Below are 19428 nucleotides of genomic sequence, written 5' to 3'. Positions count from 1 at the left end.
GCATCTATTCATTTTGTAGCACAAGGCAGTACTACATCTGCTGTCACCTTCTTCCTGATGTGTGTCTGCCCCTTCTTTTCCCCCCTTCTTCGCTGCCCGCTTTCCGCCCGAGAAATGCTTTGGAAATCAGTTTTCGTACGGACGCGAGTTAACTTCATTAACTGAGCTATCACTTAAAAGAAGGAGGTAGATAAATATCGAAAGGATTTTTGCATACAGGAACTTGGAATATGTTTAAACCTGCTAACGTCATACTTTTGTATCGTCTCTAGATTCTTGCTGAGTCATTTTCACTCGAACATCGCTTTAGAGAGCAAAAGAAGAAGAAATTCTAGCTTCCTCTCTTTCGCAGAAATCGTTTTTAGTATCCATATGCTGATAGGCAGTTTCACTTTAAGTTCTATTTGAGTGAGAGCCATGTAAAGTCTGTTAACTGCATGTGTGTTCAGTTGGTTTGTCTTTTCCGGGATAAAAAACCACGGGATAATTATATAAAAAAATATCTTGCCCCTACATCTGAAACTAGTGAACTCAATGCTTTTTAAAAGAGGCCACAATCAGGTCTTCAAATCGAGCTTTATAAGAATATAAGCATGCCCTAAGATATTTATTAGCTGACCGTGTATTGCTCAATCTTTACCACTTCTTGGTACACATAATATACACTAAAGTTTTAAAAAATGTATAAATCATATGAATCTTCATAATTCTTGACAGTTCGCATGCACTACAGTTATGCAGTGGCAGTCTGAGATATTGTTACTGCGTTGGCAAGATCCGATATTGCTGCCCTCGATCTCTGACAACAAAGCAGAGAGTATAGTTTAGACAAATTTTACCAACGTTTTCTCCCCTAGAAGCTGTTCAAACGCTTCTGAATTTCATACCTCTGAAAACAAATCAAAACTGTGGATTGCAGGTGGCGGGGGAATGATCATTCAGGCTGTTGAACAAGGCTGGACTACTTTTCAATGGCATGTTCAAAGTTGCTGTTTATTGAACTGATGATTCCAACTCCAACCATGCCAGAAAAGTAGATTAGTACAGTATATGTTGCAATGAATAATAAATCTAGAAATGGTAATCAGGAAATAATAAATCCAGCAATACAATTACCCATTCGATGGAACAGGCATTGACAATTACAGAATGACAGTCGAGATCTCTTGAAAAACTTTTGTTCCTGCCTTTGAAAGTTTTTAAAAACGCACAAAACCTAAGAAAGAGAGAGCTAGAGCTCTAGCATCAGCATTCGAGTACTGCAGCAGCTTCCATTTATAAATTTTATGATATATTTTTTTGAAATAACGGTGACAGATTAGAGGGATTGGCGTCTCCAGCATTAGATGAAACTTCACGTGGGATTTGAAATTTGTAAAGCAATTCGCATCATATTGAACCAGTGTGTGTTACTTAAATAAAATATCAAAAGAATTTGTTTTCCAGCTGGGGCTTTAGAATGTGGAGAGAGGATATTTTGCTTCATTTTCTCCGGAATACACTCGAAGACAATGAAGGAATGAAGGTGACGTGAAACGTTCCAATATCTTACAGTAAATTCTTGTCAAATTCTACACACGAAGCTTATTTTATATAGCGTGCAGACACTCATTTCTAACCAAATCACTAAAATCGATTTTTCGAGTGAAATTCAAGTTTTTTTTTTACTTTTTTCACTCGAAAAATCGATACCACATCGGTTTTGGACGCTGTTTGAAGCGCTATAGATGTGATTAAATCTCTCTTTCTCTCTCTGCATCTATCTGATTTCCAAATAATGTTCGAAATTCCTGAGATCATTAATAGACCAATGACAAACCGTTGTTAATTACTATAAGGATATATTTTTTTTATGAAACCCCCAAACACGAAAGGTATCAAAAGTACTTAGTACGTTCAGGGGTTAAAGCAGATGGAGAGGAATTTAATAAGCAACGCGTACCTTAGACCATGGCATGCAGTCAACAATTTTGTAACGTACTTTACTTATTTCCTCCTCGATTCACGTAGGCCTAGCAAACCAGCATGGAGTGCAGTAAATCACATAAATCGCCCAGTAAGAATTCTCTTCTATAACGAGCCTTTCATCGTTTACATAAGTGTGAGGATATATTATAGGAAACAGGACGTTGGGTGGGTGATGATTTCGAATTCGATTGTTGTGGCAGTCGGATATTTCGGGATAGTAGAGACTGTTTAATTGAATTTTCAATGAGCTTGAGAAAACCTATCGTTGGAATTCTTAAATCCATGGCGCGCTGAAGCAAAATGGCATCCTTGGTTTTTATTGAAGATCTAGAATTAAAATGGCGTCGTGTACCATTGTCGTATTTCAGTGAGGTAAAAAAAAACTGCCGTGGCCCGTATGGGGATCGAACCCACGACCTTCGCGTTATTAGCACGACGCTCTAACCAACTGAGCTAACGGGCCACTGATAATAATACTTCTATTCAATAATAACAGTTATTCTTATTGCATTAAAGATAAGCTCAACGAGATAAAGTGTATACAGCATCAGCCAATTTTGTGGGTGAAACAACTGGCTCTTCGATATAATCGGCCAGTGCCGTGGGGCAACTTGAACATTCAACGGATAGCAACTCGAAGAATATCCTCCATACTTTTCAGATATTGCAGGCTACGATTTATTATTATTACCGATAATAATTAAACCAAAAAAAAAAAAACTGAAACTTTGGACATCAAACAAACATAAAAGGAGGTAGTGAAAGAGATAATGAAATGTAGGCATCTTCTTCAAAGGCAGAATTGCTGGACAAGGTGTTTCACTTCGAAAAGAAACTAATTCAAAGGAACTCTGCTCAATAATAGGTTTATTCCTTTTTTTTAACTGCGGCCCGAAAATTTTTGTTTAGCACTTCTCCAAGAGTTGACGTTCATATAACTCAATCATAAATTTCGCATTAGTCATTGACTTATTTCTTTTCGTATTCAAACCAATAATTATTATATTTTCGCAAATTTTTATTATTACTTTTCTATTATTTTAAGCAATAATGATGCCCCCTCTGTACAGCGATTTCTCTTGAAGAGTAGTCTGGAATCTATAATTTTTTCTGATATTTTTATAAATTAAACAAAGCTCAGAAAAACAAAATTACAATTGGCCAGTATGGGGATCGAACCCACGACCTTCGCGTTATTAGCACGACGCTCTAACCAACTGAGCTAACTGGCCACACGTCTTCACTAGGAGTAGACCTACTTTGCTAAATAAGCATTCATTTCCTTGCATCGCCTTGCTAACAGCAATTGTAATAATGTGGTTTCAACCAAGGAGAAAAACACAGAAGAGGAATAACTGCAAAGTTTTCGGGGAACTAGGTTCTTTCTTCTGCGTCTATCTGTTTGTATGCTATTGATCGAGCAAGCGTTGGTCGTACGTTTTGTACAGAATGTAGCTGTAGCCCAGGTACGCTGCCACCAAAATATGTACTGTATAGTCTTCGTATATTCCAGTTTGACCTCTTTAACGGGAAAAAGCGTTAGAGGAATGAGGCCAAAGCACCTGAATTATCATTAGATACCGAATTCTCCAGATGTTTTTTCATCTGGAGAATTCGGTACCATTCCTCCAACATCAGAGAAAAGGACACGTACGATAGAGGCGGCGTTCTCGTGTGGGGCCGAATAATGATCATCGGCTGTATCCCCCCTTCATGTTTTTGTTAGGGGTACCATAACTGCGCAGAGGTATCGAGAACAGATCCTCGAACCCAATGTGCGACTTTTTAGGGGTGCGGTTGGCCCAGATTTTATTTTCATGTACGAAGACGCCACAGCACATAGAGCTCAAGTGGTGGTGGAGGAGGAACATGTTGAATTTGAAGATATCCAAAGATTGCTGTGGTCAGCACGATCACCAGACTTAAATCGTTCAACTTGTGTGGGACGCCCTTGGGCGTCGCATTGCACGCGACAGCGAACTCCTCGATCACTTGGTGAGCTAAGGTCTGCGCTGGTGGAAGAATGGGATTTGTTGCCACAGAATCTTATAGACACTGTAGCATCTAGCGTGGTTCACCTCTCTCAGGCATGTTTAGCCGTTGAAGGGGATTATATGCTGTACTGATGTCATGTGACCATATTTTCGAGCATCTCGTGTTGACTTCTGTAATGTGACCTTTTTGGTAATTCTTATACCATCCCTATAAATGTCTCTTATAACTATTCAAAGTTACTCGCTGTCGCCTCATTTCATCGTTATTCTATGGTACCCGACTATACCAAATTTTGTCCCGCTTCATTACAAGCTGCACGAGTTACACCACGTTTTCTACGTGTTCTGTTAATTTTGCCAAGCAGTGTAGTATAAATGCCTGTCAAATCCCTTATACAATTCTCATTGTATAGTAGGGGCCATGGATAGTAGAAACTGATTTCCATGCAACTATGGATTTGGAGAACCCCATATATTGAGATATTCAAGCAGAAAGGAAAATCGAAACAAAAAATCCTTGTATTCAGTTCAAATATTTGTTTGTTTATATACATATTTATAATAAAATGGACAAAAATCAATCAGTGTAGAAAACCGAAGGGTACAAAATCAAAAATTACGTTGATCTATTTGTAATAAAGGCCTTTTGATCTTAAATGATGTTTTTGTGGTTTTATTTTATTCATTAGCGTAGGCATATTTCTCTTAAATGGAGATTCACGCACGTCATGCCCAAAAACATAATATAATTCCGTACCATATTTCATCGATTTTTATCAGTTTGGTAAACCATTGCGCTTTTGTCAATTATACCTTAACTTTTTCCCACTAGTATACGCTCACATAATGTTCTTAAACCGGTAAGGAACTGCGAGTAACGGAAGCAGCTTTTATCTGCCAGCCAACATCGCCAAAGAACTTAAGGAAATTTAGAATTCCTTTGATGGATCTTTTGTCTTCGGTATTTTCAAAGCGAGCTCAAAAGAACGGTGTTTAAGACACAACGGGCATCTTTGGTTCTGAAATACGGTTTCCCTTCGCTATAAATGCATGTTCGCTTGATATCTCCAGTCAATGATTACAGAAGAAGATTCGGACAGAACTGTTTCTCTTTGCTGTTTCAAACGTCGGATTTCGAATGCGTGCACTGCACGAGAATACCTCCCCACCAACACCATGGACACTTTCTGCCTGTCAAACAAACCAATAATTTTCTAGTCCTTTCTATATGGAACGGCAGCATGTTTAGAGACTGGTTAATGATTCTCGCCAGCCACGCAGCTAAAATTCGGTTTCCTTGACAACGAGAGTTCGTGCTTAGGATGTGATAACCGTCATTACTAGTTATTATATCTGACACACGATCCTCGACGTTGTCTCTCCAGATGTGTTGATGCGAGCTGAAAATGGCAGTTATATGCACGTACCTAACAAGCTTGATGAAGCTATTAGTGAAGCATTCTTAAGCAGAACTTCAAACACTCTCCATCTGTGCACTGTTTAATGCATTCAACTACATAAAATGGTATAACGATAGGCAGTGTAATCAGCCAAGCCGAATTCCTGTGTGAACCTTTTTTGTTCTTTTTCATATCATGGAAAATTTCCTCCTTTACATGCCTTCACGTATGGTCTGTTTGTTGATTTAGAAGACCTTTATAGAATTTTGAAATTTCATCAAAGAAGGCAGCATTCTACTTAAAAAAAAGCAAAATTTTATATATAGGAAGGGCAAAATGAATGAAATCCGGAAGAAGCAGCATTCAATCGATATAGAATGCCAAAGAGGATATTACAGACATTCATCATAGGACCGGGCGTGTTCCGACTGCTCAGCAGGATGACAGAGAGAAATGAGAGAGAAAATAAATTCTACTCGTATGGTGAACATTCCCTTATTACAGTAGCAATGGATAACCCTGGATAACCCGTAGAAAGAGCTACTGCAATGATAACAGACAAAAAAAAAAAAAAAAAAAAAACCTAATCAAAACGAGCATCGCTCTCAGATCTCTATGTGGAATACTGAATGGCTGCTTCATACTATTAAAGTATGAAGCTTCATACTATTGAATGGCTGCTTCATACTATTGAAGCTGCTTCATACTATTCCTTTGAAGTAAGATAGATCAAAAAGAGATTTACGAAGGGAATGTGTTTTAAATAACAATAAACTTTATTTCATTAGCAGTTTGGACTTATGGTTACGAAACACAGGAATAGGTCATCAAGGTGTTTTTTGGCATATGATAGACATAAATGGCAGCCATACTGTCAACGAGTAGTCTCCGTCTTTGTATTTGAACAAAGACAAAAAAGAGAGAATCCAGACATATTGTTTTTTCCTACAAAGGCACTAATATTAAAGATGGACCTGCAGGTGTACACATCTGTCCTGGAAGTATGGTTCTATTGAAAGATGCTATCATCACTGTACAAAACAAAAGCACGTGACAGGCATTGAGCTTTCCATGAGTTATTATGCCACGGATTTGATCCAACAGTTTTTATTTTAATAGCGAAAATCCCATAATATATCAAGTATATTGAAGGTTGGATTGTTGAAAGTTGAAGTATATTGAAAGTTGGATTCTATAGTATTTGCCTTCGCGAAATACCTTAGATTCAAAACATGTATTCAACAGATGAAGCGAATGACAAAAAAAGGAAAATCGTTGAGGTTTGAACAAGCCGATTCAGATATTAGCAATGAATACATTTTTCGGGTTGATTTAATGCAACTGATAGATGCTTACTGGTTTCAAAACATGTTGTTATGATGCAGGTGTTTTGGAAATGCTCACATCATCTATCATGTTCCGGATGCTTTTTATTTTTATTATTTTTTTCAAACCTGTCATGAATTGCTGGCTAAAGTTGTTGATTGAGGAAGTTCTAGCAGGGAATTGGTCTCCTTTCTCCGAAATGTCAGTGTGTGTGCGCGCGTTAGATTACAATCCCCTCAATTACTCTTAGGATACGTGCTTTAACTTTTCAGTATAGCTTCAAAACAAAACAACTTACTTCAGGATGAACGAAACCGATACAAAGCTGTCAGGGTTAATTGAGATGAATGACTGCAAAGGAACATAATTACCACACCGAATCCCTCCAAAGACGCGTTGTCGTCATTGATGGAGGGCACAACCATTAAGTGACAAACAACGGTTGTCACAGTACAACGGAAAAAAAAAATCCCAAATAAATGTGGAGAAAAAGCAGAGAATATAACAGAACACACTTTGTTGTCAATGGGGTAAGAACTGGTAATAATAGTTAACATTACCATGCTCTTGAGACAAGAGTTTCCACATCTTCGCGTAGAAACCTTTCTTGTGTCTTCTCGAAATAATATTTTAAAGCTGTGCGAGATAGATAGGTCGCGAGAGTATCTTTTTTCTTTTCTTTTCAATGACAGCTTATTATACAACCAATATTAATTAAATTTGCCAATATTAATTTAGTTTGTATGTGGACATGCATATGTGTATGTATGTTTCGATCTAATTAGTGTTGCATTATTATAGACAAGCTTTTTTTAAAAGGTATTGTTTCAACTTTTTAATTACACTAAAATCCATTTTATTTTGTTATACAGCTTTTATATTCAGGCAATGAAAAAATGATAGACGTAGTTTGATAGACCATTAATAATCCAAAGTTAACATAAAAGTTTTATGACACCCTTGAAAAAAACAACTTGGAGAAAAAAGTGAAGAACTGCCATTCTACGAAATTTAATTGAAAAATTTCTTTTGCCATTACAGCTCTGCAGCTTAAAGATCTCGCCTTCGACAGCTTCTTCATCGAGTTTTCTAAAGCATCAGGTGAGCATTAGCCCACTTTTGCCTGAAACATCTCTCTCTCTCTCTCTCTCTCTCTTGTATACTGACATTAATTAAACATCTCCTGGATCATAGTTAATGCCATAATGTACCGACCACATATCAAATATAGTGAACGTGTTTATATCTGCAAGGGATATTGAATACATCACGCTACATAACATGCTTTCAATGTAATCTCTGAAAATACCAGCTGTTTCCATGACAACTAATTCCACATTACAGGACTAAGGTTTCTTGAAGCGACCATGCGGAAGTTAAGTTGCTTGAAGTATGGATTATAGCTAATCGACATTTGAAGCTTTCCTAGTGCATTAATCGCAAGACCAGCTGGAGAGGGATGATAGCAAAAACACTTTGCTTTTACTTTACAGTTTTTTTCGGACTGCATTCACACAATGTGTTTGCTCAAAGTCAATTCGAGGTTTTTATTGGTAAGGATCGTTTTAACTGAGTAGTGGTAATATAGAATTACCATAAATCAGAGGAACTTATCTATAAATTTAGATGTAATAATAACAATTTGGATATTATTTTGACAATATCATAATTTATACGCTGCAAAATATATTGAGTTTTTCATACAATGCGATTAAAATTATCAGATATGCGTATTTAATTTCTACGCATATTAAATATGGCTACTGTTGTTGTTGTTGGCTTTTAAGGAGCATCAGCGACTTGGACCATATTTTTCCGTGTTTATTGTCTGTAAATTATGTGTGTTCTGAGGAACATTCTCTGTTTGCTGGACAAAAAACCTGAGTTTTCGGGAGGAAAACCATGCTACCCTCTCCCGAGACCGACTAACTCAGCCATGTTATGAAAAAGGCCCATAAAAAATCCTCATTATCGACGGGACTCGAACACAGGTCTTTTCCTCCCGGTGTGGGGAGGACAGCAATCCTACTGACTGTGCTACGCAAGAGATTATGGCTACTACTGTGAGGGAATGTTTCTCCAGAGCTTTTAATGTGATAGTTTATTATGTAAACTGAAACAAATGATTGCAGTTGCTGGCAGTAATGTGGGAACAGCTGACTTTATGTACTTTGTATTCGAAGTCGCAAACAATCTATCTGCTGGGTAAACGCGCAGCTGCGTAAATACCAAGAAACATTGCACAGGGTGGTTCGTCAGGGTGGTTCCACAATGAGAGAAATTTTCTGTTCCTGATTTCTTCAATAAAAAATTCCCTAACTGATGAATCGGTAGGGATGGTCCCATTCCATGGCCTCCTCGTTCCCAGGTTATAACACCTGTGGATTTTTTGCATGGGTCTACGTAAAGGACAGGGTGTATGCAAAAAAAGTTAACAACATCACAGAGTTAAGACCGGATTGAACGAGCAGTGACTTCCATTTCTCAAGAGATGCTTCAAACACTTCAGATGAAATAGGCTACCGTCTTGACGTTCTACGTGCTGCCAAAGGTGCCCACACGGAGGTTTACTAAAGTGTGGTTGTGTGATAAGAAATTCTTTGAGTTGCTTTATTTAGTGCAGCAGTCTGTTTTACAATACCTATTACAATAAAATTTTAATCGAGATTCATAATTAGGTGAATAATTTATAGACACCCTGTATATCGATTTACTAGATGAACTGTTTCACTCATCAGTGACGTGCACAGATGACCTTTTACCTTTGATCGGAAGGCAGCAATGTCTTGCAGGGCTGCAGAAAGTCACCAACTTGGTAGCACCGTCACTCCCACCTGACAGGCGGCTCAAAGCAGATTAACCAGGTCAACGGTTGGCTGAGAAATGACTCCCCGACAGCGGAGCCACACGTTGTCATTAGATAACAGCAGCGTGTTGCTACCGGACGTTAACTACTGTGACAACTGTCAGTTGTCCACAACTATTACCTTTTCGTTGATCCTTTCTGTCACGCATTAAACGTGAATGTAAAAGATCACTTTTCTACATCACAGAACACCCGGGACAGAATGCAAGGGGGATATTTTCAATTGATCTTTTAAATAAATGCGTTATTATTTAGATTCGACAGGGGGCGCTCGCATATCGGAATGTCGGATGCATAATATGTTGATAAGGCAGATAATAGTGATCAAATAAAGATCTTTACCATATATGGCGATCTTTACCTGTTTAGGATGCAAACAGAAGAGTGATTCTTTCATAAAGACACAGGACACTATTCTTGTCCCAAAGCGGCTAGCTTTGGGACAAGGATAGTATCCTGTCGTCAACGTCTGCTGTGATGGACAGCTCCTGCACCACTGCAGATGACAATGTTGGAATGGCATCGTAGGCAGACGAGGCAACGGGCGGAAAGAACCCAACCCATTTAAACCCAACCGATTTAAAACATGAAGTTGTTTGCTAACCGTGCCCCCCCCCAATGAAGGTGCAGACAGGGATAGAGTTACGATGTTGAAAACCTGCCGGATTGTGGCAAACCTGTTTTTTGTCGCTACTCAGTGGATCCATCGATCCTGCCTCTCTAACGTTCTTACTGTATCCATGGTTGCCAACAGCTCCAACCTTTTCGAACATTACGACCCTAACGAACAGCGATTTGCCCTGTTAACCATCCAACGCCTACCTTACCTACCCACTTGTGACGGTCCTGGCAACAGATACGTCATAGCATGCTTAACTGCGTCGTATATGGACGTCAAGTTTACACGCAAATTTTCATGCTTTCTGGATTGGTTAATTTCAATAATGAGCAGTGATTTAGAATATGTAGGCTACAGAGCTTGCTCACTTAGAGGAGGATCTGATTGAGCTTTATAAGGTTCTGAGAGGAGATAGCAAAGTGAATGAAAGCGAATTAGAAAAAGGGACATAAATTCAAATTACTGGGGAAGAGGTTTAGGCTGGATTATAATAATTTTTTAGTGGAATTAGAGAATGGTACATTTCGATATTAGTTTGGGGAAAGGCTTTTCATTCAAAACAATATCTTATATTCTTAGTAAAATGCATAAGTGGTAATATCGATTGAAAACATGAAACCATAATGTCCAGATGAAACAGTCACACACCGTAATCGTAACATAACACGAAGATAGAAAGGGAAAAAAATAATAAAAGGGTGTAAATACGAAAATGTCTAATTTTCAAGCAATATTTAGAAATTTTATTAAGATTATTGAGTGATATAATTAATAACTGAAGTGCACCCCTTTTATTATTTCATGTCGTACTAATTCTTTACCACGAGTTTCAATACAACTGGAGATACTTTCGCTCAGAGCGCTGGGTTTCGGTCATTAAAAGAGAACCAGATAATAATGCAAAGCTCTTGAACATAATTAATAATAAATGCACACGCCACGTAGGTTTCTTCTTCCAGACTGTGGTGTTATTAGTAGTAATGATGGAAATAATTGGAAATAATGGAACTGGCCTGCAGCTTACTTTCGTAGTCATTAGAGATAATTGCGTGCGACAATGTAATAATTCCTTAGAATTGGATTAGGGATCATTAGTGCATTCAGTATGTTTATTGTGTATTTTGCAAATACACAGCTCAACAAAATTAATAGAAAAAAAAGTTTTCATGAATATTTTATTGTGAAATGTCATTTGTGATACTGTTCACAATAACACAGGACTCCAGTTTTAGCCTATGAACAGATTCTAGACGTTATTTCATCTGGAGACAACGAGGAATGCGGTACCATCCCTCCAACGTCCTAGAAAGGAACACTTATGGTGGAGGCGGTGCTGTCGTGTGGAGCGAAATAATGATCAGCGGTGGCATCCCTCTTCATGTTTTTGATAGGGGTACCGTAACTGCGCAGAGGTAGCGAGAACAGATCGTCGAACTCTAAGTGCGGCTTTTTACGGATGAGGTTAGCCCAAATTTTCTTTTTTTTGCCAGACAACGTCACTGAGCATTGAGCTCAAGTGGTGGAGAAATATCTTGAAACCGAAGATATCCGACGACTGCGGTGGCCAGCACGATCACCAGACTTAAATCCGATCGAACATGTGTGGAACACCCTTGGGCGTCGCATTGCACGCCCACAGCCAACTCCTTGGTCACTTGGTGAGCTAAGGTCTGCGCTCGTGGAAAGAATGGATTTGTTGCAACAGAATCTTATAAAATTCCTTATATCGAGCATCGTTCACCACTGTCAGGCCTATTTAGCTGTTGGAGTGACACGCCATACTGATGATGTCATGTGTCCATATTTTCGAACATCTTCTGTAATGCGAATATTCGAACATCTTTGTAGCGACTTCTGTAATGTGACCTTTTTTGGTAATTCTTATACAACCCTTAAAAATGTCCCTTATACATCCAAAGTTTTTAATAAAACTATTATTAAAAAAAATTAAATCATATTTTTAAAAATGCGTAATTAATAGTAACATGTTCTAACTGTTCATGGCCTTCAGCGTTTATCTCCTTCGGCCCCTAGCCAAAAAAAGGTTCAATATCCCATGTTCTAGATTATCTATAATTTTTTAAATTTCATCAAGATCTCTAAATTCAAATATTCTTACTATCATCACAGATGGTTCAAGAGTGGTGAAAAGGACATCTAGAAAGACAAGCAGTATTATACTTTATTCCAAAATGGCGCTAGGTACTCCATGTTAATGAATCTTGAATGAAATCAATTTTTTAAGGAATAATTCAATTTAAATAACATTTTAGAGATAAAAATAGCATATTAAATACCAAGGTATTAAATGATACAATTAATATTTCATAGTCTTTTGTTTAGTGATGTTTATTCCAATGTTTCCTCAGTAACTCGTATTTTTTTCCATTAAAAAAATAATCCCTGTACGCTTGAAACAGCTATTGAAGTTAAACAAAACAAGCATTACTTTTTAAATTCTTTGTTTTATTTAGTGCGATAGAAAAGTCTGCAAACTTTAAACGAATCGCCAAATAATTCTCTAAAGGACATTTCAGTAGTTGTCAAGACACAAAGCCTTTGTCCGAGCGACTTGTATTGTCAGAGTTCAATGAGTGACAAGAGCATTGATCGTCAACTTGTCAGCTGTCCAACAGCTTCTAGTCTTTCCGCTCTAAATGGGTTCCCCTGTTTTGTATGTTTCTACTTAAAAAAAAAAAAAACCCGATTTGTTTTTGCTCTTGCAAGAAAGTGAAAGGGGAAACGCTTCGTTATGGTGCAGGCTCTCAGTTGTTCTTTGATAGTTCTCTTACAGGAGTTCGTGTCTGAAAACCCTTCTTGACTTCATGCAAAAGTCTTCGATAAAAAAGATTGCATTTCTTGAACTTTTATTGGTTAGAAACTTTGTTTTAAGATCCTGAGCGAATGGATGTTTCTGTCTTCTGAATATCGCATTTCATGGACAATGACAGAAGAAAGAGAGAAAAGTACTTCGCGCAGCAACCAATAAATTTTATTTCTTTAAGGGTTTATTTCTAATGGTAAAAACAAAGCTATAGGCAAAGCCCAGTTCAACAGTTGAAGAATTACATATGCGCAGTCACAATGAACATCTTCCGTGGGTAGGATCGCCGTTCTCCCCACACGGGGTGGAAAAGACCACAGTTCAAGTCCCATCGATGACGAGAAGAATTACTGTGGGTCTTTTTCGCAACGTGGCAGAGTTAGCCTGTTTCAGGCGAGGGAAGCACGGTTTTTTCTCCCGGAAACTCGGATTTTTCGTCCAGCAAACAGAAAATCGACCACAAAGAACAGAACAAGTGAGCAAATGGTATTTGGGAAGCCTCATGGTGTAAGAAGTAAAGAGCAGCAAAAAATTAAGAAATACAGCAATGGATTTAAAAAAAAAACTTTTGAGAAGCGAAGAATACTTTGTGAGGAATTGTTTTTTTATTATTATTATTTAGTCTTACTAAATTGTACATAAAGTGAATTGGCATCCATACATACTGACCATAAAGAATGTACTCTGAAAGATGAGCATGTAGTTAGCTCAGTTGGATGGATCGTCATGCTAATAACGCAAAGACCATGGGTTTGATATCCATATTGGCCACTAATGTATTTCATCCTTATTTATTAATTAATAAATATGGCAGATATACTGTCCATTCAGAGTATCGATACATGACTAAAAAACATTAATTGGGTAAAATAACGTCCACTCTTAAACTGTTTTGCTAGACACCACGCACGAATGATTTTAGTCTTGGAAGTGGCGTTAGTATTAAAAGCTTTGATTTAAGGTCCTAAAACTGAGACTTATCTATTAGACTTATCTATGACTTATCTCAACCTCCAACCCATGCATAGTACCATGCATGGGTTGGAGGTTGAGAAAATGAAAGAAGTATTTGTGGATATTGGACTTGAACTCCTGTAGGTTGTAATGTTCAGGAAATACGTGTGAAGGAAGTTGTTACAGAAACTAGTATCCTAAACATGATATAGTAAGTTTTATAACTTACTATATCATATTTAGTAACGATGTAATTTTTAATATTTATTTACTTTTATATATTGTTGCTTAAACGTTAAAATCTTTTGCATTTGCCTCTTTTGGTGTATAACAATTTATGGATGAATAGGAACATACATATCTAGAATGAATTCTAAAAGAAAGGTATATTGAGAAAAAGAAACACTACTTGGCCCGTGGGGGGATCGAACCCACGACTTTCGCGTTATTAGCACGACGCTCTAACCAACTGAGCTAACGGGCCCTGCGCGATATGATTGGAGTGTGCCCTTCTGATGAGAACTAATACACGCCCAATACAAAAGTTTAAGAGTGGCAAAACAAAATGCAGTATATTTCGCGATTGTGGAATTCCAGAACGAACGATCGCGGTTGGATAAAAGTGGAATCAAAATTGCGTTCATTCGTAGACTCTGTAGAGGATGAAGTAGGCCTCCAAAGAAAGAAATCTAGAAGTGATGTGGACCAATGTTTATACAAGTGGTTTCTACGGAAGCGTAGTAAAAGAGTATTGATAAAGAAATACAGAAATGAATTAAAAATAAAATTATGGATGAATAGAACATACTTATCGAAAATGAATTATCTGTACTATAAACTTCTCCCCAACAAGTCACTAGATATTAAAAGGCCAACCAACAAAGCGGACTTGACTAACAAAGAGAGAATTACTAAGTTACTGTGGTTAAACCAAGACTGGACATCACCAGCTAAAACCATTGTACATCGGTGGAAGTTGAAGTCCTCGGTGTTTTGAGCACGTCAACATGAAATCTCTGCCTTTGATTTATAAAAATAGCTCAAAACTTTTTGACAACTGATATGTTTGCTTCATGTTTTGAAATTGAGTTTGTACCATCAGTGAGATGCCACTTGCTTTCCAAAAAAGTTTAAGAAAAGGCTCCGTTACTGTTGGAACACTGCACCCCCCAAGTTCATCCTTCGGTTGATGTCCTGAAATTGAAAGTTGGCAAGATTAGAGTCGCGTTTCTGCCAAGGAACCCAAATGGACTAATTCTGCCCATGGATCAAGGCGTTATTCGAGCGTTCAAAGCCTACTGTCCTGATGGGCTACTTGCTGGTGTTGCATTTTCTCCGAAATTGAAGTTCTAGTATTTCTGAGATCATTAACACTGAGAGACGTTGCATACAATATTGGATTAGCGGCTGAGAAAGTAAGATGAACAGTAATTGAAAACTGCTGGAAAAATGTATTATAAAAGACGAGATCACTAATAATAACCTTAAATTAGCAGCATTTTCAAAACAAGAAGCAAGGCTACTTGTGACGTACTTGGTAGCAGTCTTGAAGAAAATGGACAGGCTGCTTGGCTGCTTATGGAATTCTAATGCAGATATACGTCGCTTACTTTTCTCTTTACATCTGGCCAGTCTTGAAATTCAATCGCTACACATAAGTAGCAAAATCAGTGTTGGTGTGTTAGAAGGCGAGACATTTGGACGACATTCTGACCGGAATGCGTTATTTAATTCTTCATTTAAGGAATCTAATTTGTAGATCGTATGTATAGCTTAATTTAATTTTCAGCACTCACCTCATAGTAATCCGCTTAGCTGGTGGAGAGTTTTACCACATACATAGTGGTTATAGGATTCTAATAACTTACAGGGATTATCGGTTTAAAAATTTGTTATTTTGCAAGATCATAGGTAGAACAGTCATCATCCAGCTCTAGTTAATTTGCCTTACATTCCCATAAAGGTGAAAAATTTATTTTGAATCACATTTTTTTTTCTGAATTCATCCAAAGTAAATGTATTTTACAAATGAAACAATTACGCAACGTTGAAAAACTGGTCAAATTTACTAAGCAATTAGAGATATCCCTCCAAAATCTCAAAATTTAAGTTTATATTTCGGGATTCAGTCAGTGTAGTACCCTAAAACTTAGGGTGGTAGAAAATGAAAAAGACCTGGGAGTAATTGCGCAATCAGATATGAAGTTTTCTGTGCAATGCAGACAGGCTGCCAGAGCAGGTTGTAGGGTATTGTCGATATACAGGAATTTTGCTAGTAGGGAAAAGGAGGTGATTGTCCCTCTGTATAAGGCAATGGTCAAGCCACGCCTTAAGTACTGCGTACAGGTCTGGAGGCCTTATTTTAGGAAGGATGTAGATTTGCTTGAACGACTAAGTTGCTTGAGTACAGTTACTTGAGTTATTACAGTTGCTTGAGTACAGAGAAGGGCAACAAGATTGGTGAGAGGAAAGAAGGGGTCCTCTTACCAAGAAAGGCTTAAGTTCTGCAAATTACAGCGGCTGGAGCCTAGGCACCTGCGAGGTGATCTGACTGAGGTGTTTAAGGGCTTGAATGTTTAAGTAGGTCCAATGCTGAAGGGATTCTTGCTCAGATTACGAATCTAAGGGAGCATAAATTTAAATTGAGGAAAGACAGTTGTAGGATAGATGTGCGGAAATTTGCCTTTAGCCAGCGGGTGGTTAATTGCAGGAACAAACTTCCATCTGTCGTTGTGGAAGTTGATAGCTTAAATAAATTCAAGGAGGAACGGGAGAAACTTCCAGAGGGAATGGATGTGGGAAATTGTTTTTTTTTTTTTTTCGGCTGATGCGACATAAAGTCATACGCTTGCTTTTTGCTTTCTAGCAACACATGCCTCTATTACTACTACTACTACTAGTATAACCTCATATAGTTATAAAACATTTTGGCGTGTTCCGAATCTTTCCGATATGATTCAAGTTTGAACTCACGGTAACTGTGCTGCCGAGGAGGAAGAGCTGCTAGCATTAAGATGCTGAGAGCTAAGTTCGTAAAACTGTCTTAATGTAAATAAAGTCTGGCTAATAATTCAAGAAAATCATTTTGGTTTCACGCAAACGCTTAAAGTAATATTACATTTTGCTTTGAACTTTTACGAAAATCCACCATTTTCGAATTCTGCTGTGTTTCTTTGCTAGAAATTAGTTTAGAAATAATTCTTCAACTTATTGTTCGGCAGTAAAATTATGGAAATTAGTTAAATTTTTTTCTTTTATTTTATTAGTAAAATCCATAAGAACTTATTTTTTTGTAACTATCGTTGGACCAGTTATTTGATATATGAGTTTTATGTTTCGAGGTAATGTCAAAAATCCTCCAGGGTCAGTCTTCTGGCAGTGGCTTTTTTATGTTTTATTCAGAACCTATTATGAAGAATGATTTTAAAGGGAACGAAATCCTAAACTTCATAACTGCTTCGCTTCTACGCACAGCCTATTTTTAAGAAATCTGTGGGGGAAAAAATTAAAAAAAGGAGAAGTAAAATTTCGGAAATGAGCAAGAGAGGCCCAAATTTAGAAGGACACTTATTCAAGCACATCGTTAAAAGAATTCGTGTCTAGTTAGCTCAGTTGGTTAGAGCGTCGTGCTAATAACGCGAAGGTCGTGGGTTCGAACCCCATACCAGCCAAAGAACAAGTTTCTTCTTCCTTCCCTCCCATTATTTTTATTGATTAAATTGCTGTAAATAGGATCGATTTACAATTCTTTTATTCAGAAATAAATGAGCATTCATTTAACCATAATTCATTGGGCTCATTGTAATATGAAATAAACTTTAAGTGGAGGATTTAACAGGCATTTACTTCAAGAGTTTGAGACGTCTTTAAATTCCGCCGGAAATAAAGGCGCAGCTGGAAAATGGATTCTTTTGGTGATTCGTTCAAGCTTAAATGAGACATTCCAGTCCAGGATTACCAACAGTCATCTTAACAGTTCTGATGAAAGACACCGTTTCTGTGTGTTGTTACTTGTGAATTAATGATGTTTCCAAGATCACGAAAACCCCAAAACTTTTTCATCAATAATTACTCTTTGTTAAACCACGACGAAAGTCGTGGTTTAACAAAGAGTAATTATTGATGAAATTATTGATGTAGGTAAGATAAAAAATCAAAAATTAATAAATTCGATCACGAGAATGCGGTTGAAACAATAATAGGGTTTTAGGAGCATCAGCGACCAAGGCCATATTACCCCGTGTCTTATGTCTCCAAATTGCTACCCTCGTCTGAGACCAACTAATTCAGCCACATCGTGAAAAAGGCCCATAAAAATTCCTCGTGTCAGCGATGGGATACGAACTGAGGTCCTTTCCATCCGCTGTAGGGGAGGACTGCAATTATACCAACTGTACTTCCCAGAGGGCCATGAGAATGGCATGGAATTTCAATACTGGCAGAAATAAGAAGTGTTAAAAATTTTTCAGACCTACACAGTAAGGATTTGTTAAAAGGAGATCATGTCTCAGTAATTAGAAGAAGAAGAAGAAGAAGAAGAAGAACTCTTTATTATATACAGAAAGCACATTGCTGTATACAACTCCCTTCACGGCTACAAGCCAGGGGTTTACATAAAAGAAATCGCACAACATAATAAACACAAAAAAAAAAAAAAAAAGCATTATGACTCCTGCTAGGTTTGAACACGGGGTGATGGATTCAAGGCAGTGATGAATAAGCCTCCGGGGGCAGGTTCTAATGGCCTCTGACGTGATCCTGGGAAGGAAGTCGACCGAGTACTTACTGCCTATATTCCTTGTCGACTGCGAATTTGTAGAAGTCGCCATCCAAGGACTGTATGTCTTGCACCATTTGCACGGGTAAGAACGGATCAGTTAGCTTTAACCGGTTTGGAATGGCCTGTAGGATTGGATTATCCCTAAGGCTAGGGACCGGGATCCTCCATCCGCTGTTAGCCCAGAAATCTAGTACGGAAATAATGCCGACCATCATTTTGATGGCAAAGACGAGTCTTCTTTCGTGAATGATGGCAGGAAGACGTCTCATGTTGAGAGCTGCCGCCATCTGGGTGGTCCTTGGTGTAGGGGGGAAGCTGGGCAGTCTAACTCAGTCATGTTGATAAAAAAAAAAAATATATGTTAAAAAACACGGTGAAAATGGCCAGTATGGGGATCGAACCCACGACCTTCGCGTTATTAGCACGACGCTCTAACCAACTGAGCTAACAGGCCAATGATAGCTTGCATGACGCGTATATGCATTTAAAAATACAATTTGAATCTTTCATTTAGTGAAGTAATGGATTATCTAAACACATCCAATTAGATTAGCTACTATGAGGTTTAGCCACTATGAGATTAGCCACTATGAGGATATTACAAACGAATTGATTGTAAAGAATAATTTTGACATCATGTACTTATATTTCAGTAAAACCTGCTACACATGAACGATAATTGTATAAATGGGAGTGT

At 37.8% G+C, this 19428-nt stretch overlaps 1 protein-coding gene and 5 non-coding genes across 6 annotated transcripts in view; 1 reads left to right on the top strand and 5 right to left on the bottom strand.

Moving 5' to 3' along the window:
• The window catches only part of xit (ALG6/ALG8 family glucosyltransferase xit), a 104592-nt gene that overhangs the window by 84162 nt on the left and 1002 nt on the right, over positions 1–19428 (bottom strand). The gene's annotated exons all lie outside the window — the stretch shown is intronic.
• Positions 2358–2431, bottom strand: TRNAI-AAU (transfer RNA isoleucine (anticodon AAU)). Its single transcript has one exon. It is a non-coding gene; the product is annotated as a tRNA-Ile (tRNA).
• On the bottom strand, positions 3127–3200 carry TRNAI-AAU (transfer RNA isoleucine (anticodon AAU)). Its single transcript has one exon. It is a non-coding gene; the product is annotated as a tRNA-Ile (tRNA).
• TRNAI-AAU (transfer RNA isoleucine (anticodon AAU)) lies at positions 14362–14435 on the bottom strand. Its single transcript has one exon. It is a non-coding gene; the product is annotated as a tRNA-Ile (tRNA).
• Positions 17549–17622, top strand: TRNAI-AAU (transfer RNA isoleucine (anticodon AAU)). The gene has a single exon. It is a non-coding gene; the product is annotated as a tRNA-Ile (tRNA).
• Positions 19112–19185, bottom strand: TRNAI-AAU (transfer RNA isoleucine (anticodon AAU)). Its single transcript has one exon. It is a non-coding gene; the product is annotated as a tRNA-Ile (tRNA).

Source organism: Mastigoproctus giganteus, chromosome 3 (assembly GCF_048544385.1).
Source record: "Mastigoproctus giganteus isolate SK-2022 chromosome 3, ASM4854438v1, whole genome shotgun sequence".
Classification (NCBI taxonomy): domain Eukaryota; kingdom Metazoa; phylum Arthropoda; class Arachnida; order Uropygi; family Thelyphonidae; genus Mastigoproctus; species Mastigoproctus giganteus.
The sequence above is the reverse complement of the archived record's forward strand: the minus strand, read 5'-3'. Positions and strand labels throughout refer to the sequence as shown.